The 13,891-nt window shown below is 45.0% G+C and overlaps 1 pseudogene; it reads left to right on the forward strand.

The window, feature by feature from the left end:
- The first annotated feature begins 1,048 nt into the window (after positions 1 to 1,048).
- LOC102282609 (ATP-binding cassette sub-family C member 4-like) overlaps positions 1,049 to 13,891 on the forward strand; it is a 156,938-nt pseudogene continuing 144,095 nt past the window's right edge.

Raw genomic sequence — 13,891 nt, forward strand, 5'->3', positions numbered from 1 at the left:
CCTGTTATAATTATCAGAAGGTACTTTTTCACTCTTAGAGCACTTAAGGGTTTTAGGAGTTCTGTGCCAGCAACAGCATGAAGACCAAAGACATATTCTAATTATAAGTCACAACAATAAGTCTTCAAGTATCATCCACACTGCAGCACTTGTCAGAATTTCCTTCCTTTTTAAGGCTGAGTGATATTTCATTGTATGTTTATACCACACTTTGTTTATTCATTCCAGAAATATTTATTTTAATGCATTTATTTTCTTCATATATATTCATATGGGCTTCATGTATGGGAAAAATGTCTGAAGTTATTCATTTCCCTCTTATACTGATACCTGCTTATTAGCTCATTTAAAATTTATTTATTTGAGGGATAAACAAAGTAAACGTTGACTTCTTGCTTATGTACTTTTCTCTGTGCATCAGTTCACTGCTGAGTAACTGTCCTTCATGCCAGGAGAAGGATGTGCTGTGGTCTTTCCTTTTCCCTTCTCTTATCAAAACAGGATTTCTCAGGGCCAGCCTAGCAGTAGAACAGACACTAGGGAGCCTGGGGCTGTCATCTCAGTAGCCTGGCAGCTTTGTGCCGGTCATCTGTGCTCACTTCCACTGACCAGTACTGGCGACTAGCTCAGGGTATCTCGCGGTGGGGTGGGGTCTCTCCCAGGAAGGCCCTCCAGGGTCCTGCTCCATTCCAGTTGGAGACCTTCCCACAGCGCCCTTGTTTGGTCCTGATGAGGGCAGCGTGCCCAGAGGGCGGGCTGCTATCTCCTTCTGCCAGCTTTCTCTGGGTCTTCACCCCAGCTGAGGGGCGTTTCTGCTGCAGCCTGCCCCTCCTTCTCCTTCTAGGTGGGGACCCGGTCTCAGAGTGCGCCCTCTGGTACAGTTTGCAGCCCAGTGCAAGACCGTGGGCGCCTAGGGTCCTGCGCCCCGCGCCGTGCGGTTCTCTCACCTCCTCTATCAGAGGCGCCTGCGGCCTCCCCTCACACCTGCGTGTGGCCACCGGCTGCCCCCACTCAACACTCCCGACCCTCACGGGTCCAGGCCGGCAAGATGCAGCCGGTGTCCCCGGAGGAGAAGCCCAACCCGCTGCAGGACGCGAACGTCTGCTCTCGGCTGTTCTCCTGGTGAGCCCTGCGTGGGCTGAGACACCCCACCATCTCAGGGCCAGTGCTTGATGCTGCTGCGCCTTGCAGGGGCTGAGGGTCGAGGGTCAGGGCGAGGGAGCGCTTTCCGATGGCTGTTTGTAGCGGGTGGGGTCTCCCCACGCCGGACATGGGGATCCCTGTCTGTGCCCTCTGGGTGGGGTGGCCAGAAGCGGTAGCAGGAACGGGAAGAGGGACCTGGTGGCAGGGCGCAGGGTCTCCCTGCCTTGCAGCTCTCTGCCCCGTCAGGCTCCTTAGTCCCTGGGAGCAAGAGGGCAGCGGAAGCAGGAGGCAGGGAGTCTGAGAACCCAGGCTGCCCAGCGGGGTCACCGCCAGCAGGAGAAGGACTGGACCCGGACCTCCATCCTTAGCCTGCTTCCCCAGTACAGTTAGGATTCATAGTTCTGAATTAATTTGCACCCTTTGCCCACTAAGCAAACAGACCTGAACAGCTTAATCTGATTTACCTTTATCTAATTAGTGCTCTGCTCCTGTTGCCATCTTCCAATAATGACCCCACCTTTCCCCACATTCCTTAGGTGACAGCTGAGTTCCAGCTGCACTGGGCTCCCTTGTCCCTGTGTCTGTGACCATGTCTCCCTGCCTTCCTCTTTCTCTCTGTATGCATCTCTCACTGTATATCCTGGTATCTAGTTGTGACACATTTCATGTGTGCAAGAACACTAATATTTTTTATTTAATTAACAGGGACATGATTCTTGAACCCATTTTGCTTTTGTCTGGGATACATTGAGAGGACTGGAGGATGTATTTGACCAGCCCCTTTCCTTACTGTGAGTGTCTCTGCTTCCACCTTTGAGAGTCACAATGGGTATGGGGTCCCTGAAGCCTGTGGGGTATTATCTGTATCTCTAGCCTTTCCAAAAGCAGTGCAGGGTCCTGATGCAGCTGGTCCTGCCCAGGAGTCCTCTGGTACTGAAACCACTGAAGGGTCCCTGAGCTGGGAGGTAACACAGATGAAAAGCAGCTCAGAGAGATGAAGCTCTCAACCAAAGTTTTCCATCTGGTAGCTGGGACCACTTACTAGCTGGGCTGGAACCTTTGGGTTTAATCACACTTGGGTGATTTTTATATCATTTGTTCCTGGATGCTAATCCATTCATCTTTCCCACAAATTCTGATGTTTCATTTTTTTATATGGGAGGGCCTTGGGGATCCCCAGGAAACCAAAGCTTCTATGCTTGTTCTGATGATGCTGTGTTCAGTATGTGTAATTAAATCTCTTGGCCATTTGGTGACAATACAAAGCCTTGACATACTCCTTTTCCTGTTTGGAATCAGTCTATTGTTCCATGCCCAGTTCTAATTGTTGCTTCCTGACCTGCATACAAATTTCTCAAGAGGCAGGTCAGGTGGTCTGGTATTCCCATTTCTTGAAGAATTTTCAACAGTTTATTGTGATCCACACAGTCAAAGGCTTTGGCAGAGTCATAAAGCAGAAATAGATGTTTTTCTGGAACTCTCTTGTTCTTTGGATGATCCAGCAGATGTTGGCAATTTGATTTCTGGTTCCTCTGCCTTTTCTAAAACCAGCTTGAACATCTGGAAGTTCATGGTTCACATATTGCTGAAGCCTGGCTTGGAGAATTTTGACCATTACTTTACTAGAGTATGAGATGAGTGCAATTGTGCGGTAGTTTGAGCATTCTTTGGGATTGCCTTTCTTTCGGATTGGAACAGTTAGAACTGGACATGGAACAACAGACTGGTCCCAAATAGGAAAAAGAGTACGTCAAGGCTGTATATTGTCACCCTGCTTATTTAACTTATATGCAGAGTACATCATGAGAAGTGCTGGGCTGGATGAAGCACAAGCTGGAATCAAGATTGCTGGGAGAAATATCAATAACCTCAGATATGCAGATGACACCACTCTTATGGCAGAAAGTGAAGAGCTAAAAAGCCTCTTGATGAAAGTGAAAGAGGAGAGTGAAAAAGTTGGCTTAAAGCTCAACATTCAGAAAACTACAATCATGGCATCTGGTCCCATCACTTCATGGGAAATAGATGGTGAAACAGTGTCAGACTTTATTTTTTGAGGCTCCAAAAGCACTGCAGATAGTCATTGCAGCCATGAAATTAAAAGATGCTTACTCCTTGGAGGGAAAGTTATGACCAACCTAGATAGTATATTAAAAAGCAGAGATATTACTTTGCCAACAAAGGTCTGTCTAGTCAATGCTATGGTTTTTCCAGTAGTCATGTATGGATGTGAGCGTTTGACTATGAAAAAAGCTGAGCACAGAAGAACTAAAGCTTTTGAACTCTGGTGTTGGAGAAGACTCTTGAGAGTCCCTTGGACAGCAAGGAGATCCAACCAGTCCATTCTAAAGGAGATCAGTCATGGGTGTTCTTTGGAAGGACTGATGCTGAAGCTGAAACTCCAATACTTTGGCCACCTGATGCTAAGAGCTGACTCATTTGAAAAGACCCTGATGCTGGGAAATATTGAAGGCGGGAGGAGAAGGAGACAACAGAGGATGAGATCACTGGATGACATCACGGACTCAATGGACATGAGTTTGGGTAAACTCTGGGAGTTGGTGATGGACAGGGAGGCCTGGCGTGCTGCAGTCCATGGGGTCGCAAAGAGTTGGACATGACTGAGTGACTGAACTGAACTGAACTGAAGTACATATAATACTTTTTCAGATTTTCATTTATTCTTTAGAGTTTTAAATTATATATCATTAATTAAAATTGAACTTTTCTTTTTTAATTTTTCTTGTGGCTTTTGTAGTATGTCTTTTAAAAATCCTAAAATCATCTAAATCTCTGTGTTTTATTTTACATTTTTTCTTATTTTATTTCTAACAGTAAAAGACAGCTAGAATTTTTTTTTTTTTTTTTTTTTAGTTTTTGATATAAGATAGGCCCCAGTTTTTTAAAAACTGTCCATTTTCCCATTATGGTTTATTAAATAATTCTTATTTCCCTCTACTGGAAATAAGAAGCACAGTTAATGTACCGTGTCCAGCTGGGAATGGATTGTCCAGTCTGCTGAGACTCTCCCTGGCGATGTCCCTGCTGTCCTCACTGCAGCCTCTGGGGTGTCCTCTGCTGAATTTCTCTCCTCCCTCCTCCCAGAAGCAGCAGGTTGGGGGTGAGTGCAGGACCTATCCCCAGAGATGAGGGTGGAGCAGGGTCTTGGACCAGATGCACTTGACCCTTCAGGGAGTGGTTACATCCTCAATTCCCTGACACTGACCATGTCTCAGTCAGTGAACTATCCCCTTGCAAAGGGAGTGTGGATGTGGAACCTATCACTGGTGTTAAGACAGACTCTCCAGAGACTCTTGTCAGAGAAACTGATGACATGAGGGGGATGTGAACTGGCTGAGTACTGAGATGGTTTAGGGAGGTTGGTCCTGTTAGGTCCTCAGTAACTACTGATTGTGAATGGATAGAAATGTTTAATTTCAAACTAGGATTCTTTGCACCATTTTTAGAATACCACTTGTTATTCTTCATTAACAGTTATAAATCCACATGTTGTAGAAGGAGGCTGGGTGAGCTCTCCAGGGCTCTTTCTCTGGCCTTGACCTGTTGCCTGTAAGCGTTTCATTTGTTGAGTTTTGGTAATTTTATACAATAACTATAGCCTCAAGAAAGAAGTAGAACAACCCAAAGGTATATTTAAAGTTACTCGTATGTCCTTATGGCAAAATAAACTGCCTAACAAATTTAAGTTTATCTCTTGTAGTTTATTCTTGACATTTTTGGTCCTTATAGTCCTGCATCTGATCAGCCTGAGACTAGTATCCACTCAGATGTGTCAAGTGGATAATTTGCCTTTCAGAATCTTCCATGTTGATTCCCAGTCCTGTTGATTCCATTCCCTCTGTTGACCTGAACAAATAGACTGTCATATATTTTTTCCAGCAAAGATGAGCATATTCAGAATCATCAGAGAATGGCAGTTTGAGGTCTGCATTTGTGGAGAGCCAAGTGTAAGTCCCCAAAGTGCCAGGGCTGGAGAGTGCTTTTATAGAGGGGAAGAAGATCGGAGGGCTCTTTCAGAGTCCATGGCTTTTCATTGCCTGTGTCCTTGCCAGGAAAGGAGAGGAGTCCTTCTTCTTCCTGTTGGGCACTGCTGTTGTTGTAACCTCATGTATCAAACTTTCAGAGGCTTTCTACTGGGGACCACATGGGATTACTCAAGCACTCTGTGGTGGTGATGACTGCTCTTTGTCTGGGGAGACTTTGTCCTGTTCAGAGCATCACTGACCCTCTCAGCATCCCAGAGAGATGTTCTCTCCAGGTGTTTTCCCTGCTTTCCCAAGGTTAATACTGAGAGGATTTTGGCTGGTTCATGGTCATGTAACCAGGAAGTGGCAAAGTCTAGACTCTAACACAGGAACATTTCTAAATGAGGCACACTGGGTTCCATTTGTGTTTCTCATTAAATTTTTTAAAACTGTGGAAAATGCACACAACATAATATTTAGCATCTTGATGACTTTTAAGCATATGGATCAGTATTGTTAAGTATATTCATATTATTGTACAACCAATTTCTAGAACTCTTTTCATCCTGTAGTCAGTTCAGTTCAGTTCAGTCACTCAGTCATCTCTGACTCTTTGCAACCCCATGAATCGCAGCATTCCAGGCCTCCCTGTCCATCACCAACTCCCAGAGTTCACCCAAAATCATGTGCATCGAGTCAGTGATAACATCCAGCCATCTCACCCTCTGTCTTCCCCTTCTCCTCCTGCCCCCAATCCCTCCCAGCATCAGGGTCTTTTCCAATGAGTCAACTCTTCGCATGAGGTGGCCAAAGTATTGGAGTTTCAGCCTCAGCATCAGTCCTTTCAAAGAACACCCGGGACTGGTCTCCTTTAGGTTGGACGGGTTGGATCTCCTTGCAGTCCAAGGGACTCTCAAGAGTCTTCTCCAACACCACAGTTCAAAAGCATCAATTCTTCAGTGCTCAGCTTTCTTCACAGTCCAACTCTCACATCCATACATGACTACTGGAAAAACCATAGCCTTGACTAGACGGTATACTAGTGTGTTATTAAAACACTAACTCTCCACTTCCCTTGCCCCAAGCCCTTGGCAACCACAAGGCAAGTTTGTTTCTCTTTGAATTTGACTGCTCTGAGGACTTCATGTAAGTTCAATTCAGTTCAGTCACTCAGTCATGTCTGATTCTTTGCGACCCCATGAATCACAGCATGCCAGGCCTCCCTGTCGATCACAGACTCCCAGAGTTTACCCAAACTCATGTCCATCGAGTCGGTGATGCCATCCAACCATCTCATCCTCTGTTGTTCGATTCTCCTCCCACCCTCAATCTTTTCCAGCATCAGGGTCTTTTCAAATTAGTCAGCTCTTCTCATCAGGTGGCCAAAGTATTGGAGTTTCAGCTTCAGCATCAGTTCTTCAAATGAACACCCAGGACTGATCCTCTTTAGGATGGACTGGTTGGATCTCCTTGCAGTCCAAGGGACTCTCTAGAGTCTTCTCCAACACCACAGTTCAAAACCATCAATTCTTTGGCGCTCAGGTTTCTTTATACTCCAACTCTTACATCCATACGTGACTACTGGAAAAACCATAGCCTTTGCTAGATGGACCTTTATTGTCAAAGTAATGTCTCTGCTTTCTAATATGCTATCTAGGTTGGTCATAACTTTCCTTGCAAGGAATAAGTGTCTTTTAATTTCATGGCTGCAATCACAATCCACAGTGATTTTGGAGCCCCCCCCCTGCCCCCCGCAAAAAAACTCAGCTACTATCTCCACTGTTTCCCCATCTATTTGCCATGAAGTGATGGGGAATGCCATGATGCCATGATGCCAGATGCCATGATCTTCATTTTCTGAATGTTGAGCTTTAAGCCAACTTTTTCACTCTCCTCTTTCACTTCCATCAAGAGGCTTTTTAGTTCCTCTTCACTTTCTGTCATAAGGGTGGTGTCATCTGCATATCTGAGGTTATTGATATTTCTCCTGCCAATCTTGATTCCAGCTTCTGTTTCTTCCAGCCCAGCGTTTCTCATGATGTTAAATAAGCAGGGTGACAATATAAGGCCTTGAGGTACTCCTTTTCCTATTTGGAACCAGTCTGTTGTTCCATGTCCAGTTCTAACTGTTGCTTCCTGACCTGCATACAGGTTTCTCAAGAGGCAGGTCAGGTGGTGTGGTATCCCCATCTCTTTCAGAATTTTCCACAGTTTATTTTGATCCACACAGTCAAAGGCTTTGACATAGTCAACAAAGGAGAAATAGATATTTTTCTGGAACTCTCTTGTTCTTTTGATGATCCAGCAGATGTTGGCAATTTGATCTCTGGCTCCTCTGCCTTTTCTAAAAGCAGCTGGAACATCTGGAAGTTCATAGATCACGTATTGCTGAAGCCTGGCTTGGAGAATTTTGAGCATTACTTTACTAGCGTGTGATGTAAATCAAGTCATAAAATATTTTCCTTTGTGATGCACCATTTTACAGTCACACCATCACTGTGCAGGGTTCTAGTTTCTCCGCATCCTTGCCAACACTATTTTTTCTTCTTTTTTTCTCATGGTAGTCTTCCTAATATATGTGAGCTGGAATCTCATTGTGGTTTTCTTTTGCATTTCCCTTATGGTTAGTCATTTTGAGCATCTTTTGCTCTTCAAGCAGAATTTTAAAGAGGGTCTTTGTGGGCTTCCCTTGTTGCTCAGATGATAAAAAATATTGTCTGTAATGCAGGAGAACCTGGTTCAAGCTCTGGGTCAGAAAGATGCCCTGAAGAAGGGAATGGTTACCCACTCCAGTATTCTTGCCTGGAGAATTCCATGGACAGACCATGGAGTTGCAGAATGGACACAACTGAGTGACTAACACTTTCATTTTGGGGGCAGAACGTCATCATCTGGGTAAGTCCTGGTGCTAATTTCCTGAGAATTTTCTATAGGGGACAAGTATGGAATAAATCACCCAACATGTTTGAAGCCTGTTTAGTGGTAAACCTCACAGATGGTATACTGTTGTTTTGGAAGGTAACTGAGACCTAGAGATGTTAAATGTGGTGGAGGTGCTGAATTGGAGTGGAGACGTGAAGCAGAGGACAGCTGAGGTCCTGGGTGCTCAGCACCACTGCTGGGACGAGTGTCCAGTCTTCTGACTCCTGGACCAGGGTTCTTTCGGGGTGCCAAGGTACCCAGATTAGCAAAATCTGAAGTTCAGTCTATCTTATTGCTTCTTTAATGAGTCATGGATAGTCATACATTCAACAAATAGTTCTTGCGTATCTGTACACATGTCGTCCTAGGAATAACAGGATAAAAGAAATGTAATTTCTTACATTCAGTCACTCAGTCCTCTCCAACTCTGCGACCCCATGGACCAGCACACCAGGCTTCCTTGTCCTTTACTCTGTCCCAGAGTTTGCTGAAACTCGTGTCCATTGAGTCAGTGATGTTATCTAACCATCTCACCTTTTACTCTCCTCTTCTCTTTTGCCTTCAATCTTTCCCAGCATCCAGGTCTTTTCCAATCAGCTTGGCCAAAGTATTGGAGCTTCAGCGTCAGGATTTCCAATGAATATTAAGGGTTGATTTCCTTTAGGACTGACTGGTTTGATCTCTATCCATGGATTATTATGGTCTGGTCTTGGAAATTTCCTACCCTGGCAAAATCAGTAAAATGTTGTTTACCTATGGGCTGTTCCTGCATATTAACTATTATCATTTAAATAATGCATAATCAATCTGAATAGGTTTTTTTGGTGGGATCATCTGTAAAGTTCTGTTTTTTCCCCTTATAATAAATAATTGCAGAGAGATAAGTTGAGATTATGTAAATATCATCTTCCACTTGAAACTTTCACACACTGTTTTTAATTTCCATTGATGATTTTCTGACTTGATTGTTCCATTTTTTTAATTGTTAAACATTTTTATTGTGTATACTTATAACTTTACAGGACATGCAGGATAAAAAAGTATAAAATATCAGTAAGCATTTAAAATTTCTGCAGTCTTTTGGACCAACACTTGATTTGCACAAAGGACTAAGCATCTGTATAGAACAGACATGCCTTGGGATACATAGTTTACAGATTGACTCACAAAACAATTCCCCAAGTGATTTTCTCATAGAAAGATTTTAAAAAAATTCTTTGCACTTAAGAATTATTCAGTATAGTACATTTTCAGTTATGTGCACAGTTTAAAAGTAATCGATTACTCCTTTAATGTTTGTTTGCAAGAGTTTTCCTTTCTCTCCCATTTATGTAGCAGTACTGATTCATGGATTCTTTCATTATTTATTGGGTTAGGGTTCATAGCCATTTATTTGTTTTGATGCTCAAAGTATCCCAGATTTGTCTAGCAAGAGCCATTCAAGCTTCTCTGTCCTTCTACACATCCTCATGATTCCTTGAGTGCTTCCTTATTTTACAAAACAAGATGTCCCAGACCCATCTTGACTTTCTCTTCCTGTTGGTCTTGGCCTGTAGACAGTGAGGCCTTTGCCGGAATTTCCTGGGGCTCTGCTCACCAGGGCTCATACTAGTTATGAGCAGCCCCCACAGAAATTCTCCTTTTACAGTCAGTGTTGTTTGGCTGGACCAGCCCTTGTGGTTCTTAGGATTGTGAGACACATCTCAGAAACAACCATCAGGGAACTTTGAAATGCCGAGGTGTATCACTCACATGCCCTGGAGGGTGCAAGGCACCCCTGGGGTAACACAGCGAGGTCCTGAGTAGAGAGAGAGAGAAAGCTCATGAGCAAGCTTGGACTTGGGGTTCTGCCTTTTTGAGGTTGAGGGTGGGGTGTCTAGGATTTTAAAGTTTCACTCTTTATTGGTGAATTTAAAAAATAAGAGAGGGAATTAAAGTGCAGGAAGGGAGAAGCAAACAGTCAGTGAGATGGTCTGTTATCAGGTCAACCAGAGCTTTCTAAAGCGGGAACTTCACAGGTGGGGTGGCCTGGCTCTTTATCTCGTTGTGTAGCTGTTACGTTGTGTAGCTCTTCACTGGCGATGGATGTCTTTGACATGGATGTCTTCAAAGCTTAATGTCAGGCACTTATATTACAATAATAAAAATGAACTATCAGGTGCTGACACACACTGCCCCAACCTTGGAACCAGCCATTTCTTCAGCTCGTTCCTTTTTAGGGAAGAAGGTATTAAAAAGCCAAGGTCTGGGTGAAGGGGGCCAAAGGGCACAAACTTCCAGTTATAAAATAAGTCAGTTATGGGGATGTAATGTGCAATCTGGTGACTATAGTTAATTCTACTGTATTGAATATTTGAAAGCTGGTAAGAGAGTAGACCTTAAAAACTTCTTCCCACAAGAAAAAAATTGTAATTGTGTATGTTAAACAAAACCCCAAGATCAGGGGACTAGAATGCTCTTTGCTAACAGTGTGTCATTGCTTCTGGGGCCTCTCAGCATACAGTTAGGGAGTGTGTATGTGTGTGTGTATGTCTATGTGTGAATGTGTAAACACATATCTAATTATTACCCCTTATCTCTATATATTTAAAATACAGTGTTTTTTTTTTTTTAACAAAGCCCATCACTGTAGGATTCTAATTAGAGCTGTATAATTTAGATATATGTCACTGTCCTTTTAATTTTTAACAGGTGGCTAAACCCCTTGTTTAAAATTGGTTACGAGCGGAAATTAAAACAAGATGATTTGTACTCAGTGCTTCCAGAATATCGCTCCCAGAGCCTTGGAGAACAGCTACAAGGGTGAGCACAGATGGCAGGGAGAAGGAGAGGGACAGTGAGAATTTCCACGTGGGGCTAAAGGTTTGGAGGAGGCTTTGCTTCCTCTGGGTTCTCCTGAGCCTCCTCCCCTGACGCTGCACACTCACCCCCTCAGGCTGACCCCAGGCTTAGCCCACTTTGGAGGCTGGGGGAGCCTGTGTTTCCTGTGCATCTGTGAACATGGAGGGAGCCTGCAGCCATGGCCCTGGAGGCCGAGCTCTGTCCCTGGAGGTGGGGCCCCTGGAGGAGGGTGTCTGCCCTCCTGAGCTGCTCATGACCTGTGAGTCCAGTCCAAAGTTTGGCAGGAACTTGTTTCCTGAGACTAAAACTTTTACCTCAAGGCCTGTTTCTCTGGTGCTTCAGGGTCTGCACCGCTCATCTTTCAGGAGCCCTGTGAGCAGTTAGCCAGCATCTATGGGGCAGGCAGAGAGTGCCCTGTAGTGAAGGGCCATCTCCCACTCCGCCCCTCCCCTGTTTTCCCTTTGGTGGACACGCTGCTCTTCACTGTGCTTTGTTTCTCATTGCAGGTACTGGGATCAGGAAGTGAAGAGAGCTGAGAAAGATGCACGGGAGACTTCTTTAACAAAAGCGATCATAAAGTGTTACTGGAAATCCTATGTAGTTTGGGGAATTTTTACATTCCGTGAGGTGAAAACTTTTTCATACAGTGCATTGCTTTTCAGGGTATGTGGGTCAGTACTGAGATGGACATGTGTGGAGAGAGGTCAGTAGCTTAAGGTCTGAGGCCAAATCTCGTCTAGGAAACATGATATAACTCAGTGGTTGCATGTATCTTTTAAAAAAAAAAATTATTTTGACTGCACTGGGTCTTTGTTGCTGTGTGCAGGATTTCTCTAGTTGCAGTGAGCGGGGTCTGCTCTCTAGTTGTGGTGTGTGGGCTTCTCATTCCAGTGGCTTCTCGTCTTGCAGGGCACAGGCTCTAGGGCACACAGGCTTCAGTAGTTGTGGCAGACAGGCTTTGTTGCCCCATGGCATGTGGAATCTTCCCGGACCAGGGATTGAACTTGTATCCCCTGTATTAGCACATGAATTCTGAACCACTTAACCACCATAACGTCTTTTGAAAAAACCCAAATGAGTTTGTTGGCTAATTGAATATTTTTCCTTTTAACATAGTGTGATGGAAGGATGACACTAAAAAAGAAAAGATATTTTATACCATATTAGGACATTATTGGTGCTCAGTAAATGATATAAATGCTAAAATTAATCCTTTACTAGAAGAATATCCTACAACCTCAAGGAATATATACTTTCTGGTTTGGAGGAAATAAACTTGGACCAGAGCCCCAGTAATGTAAGGCATTTTACAGGTGCTCAGCAAATAATTGTTAACTTGCTCAGGTCACATCTGATGAATGCTTTCCTAAGAAAGGATCGTTGCTTCTCCCCTTCCTGTGGAACAGAACCTGGGCTCAGCATCTGGGCTGAACCTGCCAGAGCTCCCAGGGGCACGCCCTTCCCTGGGCTGCCCGCCCTGCCCTATAGGCCAAGTCACTCAGGCCAGAGCCCCTGGGGGAGGAGCTCCAGCTTCACCATGAATCATGGAGAATCTGTGCACCAACTGTGCTGGTTTCCATCCTGGCTGTCGGGGTGGTTTGCTGGTTGAAGGGGCATCCTGGTATCTTGGCATTGGCAGAGGGTGGAGAAGGGGATGTGCAGGGAAAATCAGAGACAGAAAGCTGTGAGGTCAGTGACCTCTGTGACCCCGAAGATCCTGGGTCAAGATCCCCCAGAGAACAGTTCACCTGGGGACACAGTGCCGTCAGCCCCCCTGTTCAGGCTGAGCCTACTGGACGTCTGCTGCAGACCCCCCCTGGGTGGCTCGTGCTCTCCATGGCCCCTTAGTGCTGCCTTAGGGACATGGGCAGGCTGTGAGTGTGTAAGGGCAGGAGGGATGGAAGATGCAGTTGCTGAGAAAGGGGTGTTTTAGGTGGAGAAGGTGTGAGCTGTCATCAGTCCATTGTGTTGGGGGTGAGGTGATGGGCCAGGTGGTTTACAGGTGGGCATGTGGCTCTTGTTTAAAGGCTGTGTTGTACTGAAGGGCACTGCGGGCAGTGGGCAGCTGGGCAGCTGGGCAGGTGAAGTCCTCCCACACAACTGGAGAGACAGAGAATCTGTCAGCTCCCAGGTGACTGGGTGGTCCTGGGAGACGGAGTTCTCATTGATGACAAAGGTATGTTGACCATTGTACCAGAGTGTGGGAACAGGTGTGTGGGGCAGAGTGCCACCTTAGAGAGGGATCTGACCATGTAGATACCTCAGTGTCTTGAGAAAGGCAGGATGGAGTGTTTATTTCTAAGTTATCCAGCCCCAGGAATACTTCCTGCTGGGAATCCAGGAAGGCCAGGCCTGGGGCTGCATAAGGTGCAACTGGTAGAGCTCTGGGCCCTCCTTCAGGAGACTTGTTGTTGGGTGGTCATGGCAGAGAAGTGGGGAGTTGAGGACCTGGTAAATGTGAGGGTTCATCCTCTGTAGTACTAGAAGTTCTGTTACCAGTAACAAGGTAACTACATAACTACATACTCAGTAGTTATGGTGGTGTCCACAGCAGTACTATTAGTTTAGTAAGTGGGGCTTCCCTGGTAGCTCAGTGGTAAAGAATCCACCTGCCAATGCAGGATATGAGGGTTCATTCCCTGAGTTGGGAAGATTCCCTGGGGGAAATGGTAACCCACTCCAGTATTCTTGCCTGAGAAATCCCATGGACAGAGGAGCCTGGTGGGTTGCAGACCGTGGAGTCACAAAGAGTGGAACATGACTTAGCAACTGAAAACATGCACACACAACAACAGGAAGTACTTGAAAAAAATTATATATTAGGAATTTCCATGAGCACTTTATGTGCAGTATCACTTTTATTCCTTTGGCTGACAACAAAGTTGTAGGTTTCATATTACCCCATTTTAGAAGAAAGGACACTGATTCCAAGTATTTACACAGTGTGCCTCTGATCATACAACACATAAAAGACAGTGAGGTTCCATCTTGGGCTCTCT

The sequence above is a fragment of the Bos mutus genome, unplaced genomic scaffold (assembly GCF_027580195.1).
Source record: "Bos mutus isolate GX-2022 unplaced genomic scaffold, NWIPB_WYAK_1.1 CTG283, whole genome shotgun sequence".
In the NCBI taxonomy this organism is placed as follows: Eukaryota; Metazoa; Chordata; class Mammalia; order Artiodactyla; family Bovidae; genus Bos; species Bos mutus.